The sequence below is a fragment of the Bombus affinis genome, unplaced genomic scaffold (assembly GCF_024516045.1).
Source record: "Bombus affinis isolate iyBomAffi1 unplaced genomic scaffold, iyBomAffi1.2 ctg00000514.1, whole genome shotgun sequence".
NCBI lineage: Eukaryota > Metazoa > Arthropoda > Insecta > Hymenoptera > Apidae > Bombus > Bombus affinis.
This window is the reverse complement of record NW_026109157.1, coordinates 77501-80000: the sequence shown is the minus strand read 5'-3', so window position 1 is coordinate 80000 and position 2500 is coordinate 77501.

The window sequence follows — 2500 nt, the reverse complement described above, 5'->3', positions numbered from 1 at the left end:
GAATGAGAGTTGTTCTATTCTCCTTCCATACGGAGGGAAAATAAGAGTAATATAATAGTATATTGTAAATTTTTGCCATTATGATAGGCAGGCCGGGGATGGTTAAATGATCACTTTGCAATCCATCCGGTCCTGCTGCAGCTTTCTTTCTAATTTTGCCGATTCTCTCCCCCACATCCTCAGCCGTTATCGGCGGGAAGATCTCGGATAGGGATAGTTTGGGGGCCCTCGTAACTGGAATCGGGACATATGTGGTACCCACTTGTCCCCACAGCTTATCGTAAAGCCCCCTCACTTCCTCAGATCCGGGAGGTTGCCTGGCTGGTTCGAGATATGCCTGATCATTATTGACCACGGCATCAGCCAGTCTCCTTGGGCACTCATGGAATAACTCCTGGCAACGAGCGTATGAGAATCGCTTCCTGGAGTTTCTATTGTTTCTTTTAGAATTTTTGGCTGCTCTTGGTCTTTTAGTTTTCTTTTTATCCAGTTGGTTTTTAAGTTTATTTATAAGCTCGTATAGAGCTGTGCGTATAAAGTGATCGAGTCTCTCCGTTAGGGATTCTCGATCATCTTGGTACTCATCCCAGATTGACATCAACCGACTGTAAACCTCCTTTAAAATAGGGGGCACCTCGGTTGGCTTACTAATTTCATCTTTAAGTAAGAGCTTCCACTCTTGGGCAAGCTCGCTCTCGTTGCGGCCTACAGGCGAGCCAAAGCTGGCATTGCCTGAACTAACGAGATCGCACCCTCCCTCTGTTGCCAGTGAGGTAGCATCTTGGGGGCTTTCCTCACCAATTAAATTTAATTTTTTTCTTTGATACTTTATTTGGTCGATCGTTTTTGTGGTGAGGAATTTGCTAATTTCTTTATTGGGATGTTTATGGTTTTTGAATATTTCCCAAAGCCCCTTCAAGCGTGCTACCTCTTCTACTTTCCAAGTTTTAGTATTTTCTTCTGGGGGGTCCGCTCCCCTTCTTTTAATATTTCTAACGGCAGGGTGCGCATGCCGTTCGTGGGTGGATAGCCCTCTGCGCGATCCAAAGCTCATGGGACAGGCCTCGCACTGAAACTCTCCTGTCATGGAGGCCTGGCTGCTAGCGCCACCACACTTAGGTATGTGGCATCTAGCCCCATGAAGCTTTGGGAAGCATTTCGCGCAGTTAATACAAGACCAAAAGATCGGGGCATCCGGGTGGTGTTGTGTTAAATGCCTATCCAGATCCGACAGATTTAGGAAGAAAAGGTTAATTTCCCTTTTCTCACATACTGGACAGGTAACCCGATTGCCCACGAGCGGCACAGTGATTAAACTCATAGCCGGGGACGTAGCTTGGTCGTTATCCGTAGTCCCCTCTGAAGCGGATAAATCCGCCACAGCGCCTCCGGGACTGAGAGGCGCTGCGTCCGAGGCACTATTCATATTAACATCGAATTTTATAATAAATTTTGAAATCGATATAGTGTTCCAATTGTAAGCCAAATCGTTGTCCTTAGGTCGTTCCGGTCGTCAACTGAGTGAAGGAACGAGTTCCAGGTTTACTTTACTATGGGCTCCATTATTCACGGCTCCAAATAGCCGTTACGGAGGACCGTTTAAGATGTTGTCTTTCGCTCCTTCATCGCCACACTCCGTTTAGCCATGCGCCGCCACATCCGGGGGAGTACACCCCTCGCTGATGTGGACATGCGCATGTTACCGGCGGTACCCCGAGGAGGTAGGAGTGTGACTTGGGCAGGCAAGACCAAAATCCTGCCAGTCCCCGAGTAACTATTGACTTAAGAGAGTCATAGTTACTCCCGCCGTTTACCCGCGCTTTTTTGAATTTCTTCACGTTGACATTCAGAGCACTGGGCAGAAATCACATTGCGTCAACACCCTTGGGGGCCATCGCAATGCTTTGTTTTAATTAGACAGTCGGATTCCCCTAGTCCGTGCCAGTTCTGAGCTGAGCGTTGAATGGCGGCCGAAGAGAACGACCGCGACGGTAAAACCGCCACGGAAGCCTCGCAGCAAGGAAGATCCGCGGGAGGCCAAGGCACGGGACCGAGCTCGGATCCGGGGTGCGCGACGATATCCCCCCCGAGAGAGAGATACGCCGCGTCCCGTTCAGCTCGCCCAGGCCCGGCACGTCAGCCAAACCCGCTTCCCGACCAAGCCCGACACGCCCCGCTCCTCAGAGCCAATCCTTATTCCGAAGTTACGGATCCAATTTGCCGACTTCCCTTACCTACATTAATCTATCGACTAGAGGCTCTTTACCTTGGAGACCTGCTGCGGATATGGGTACGAACCGGCGCGACACCTCCACGTGGCCCTCTCCTGGATTTTCAAGGTCCGAGGGGAAGATCCGGACACCGCCGCAACTGCGGTGCTCTTCGCGTTCCAAACCCTATCTCCCTGCTAGAGGTTTCCAGGGAACTCGAACGCTTATACAGAAAAGAAAACTCTTCCCGGATCTCCCGACGGCGTCTCCAGGTCATTTTGGGTTACCCC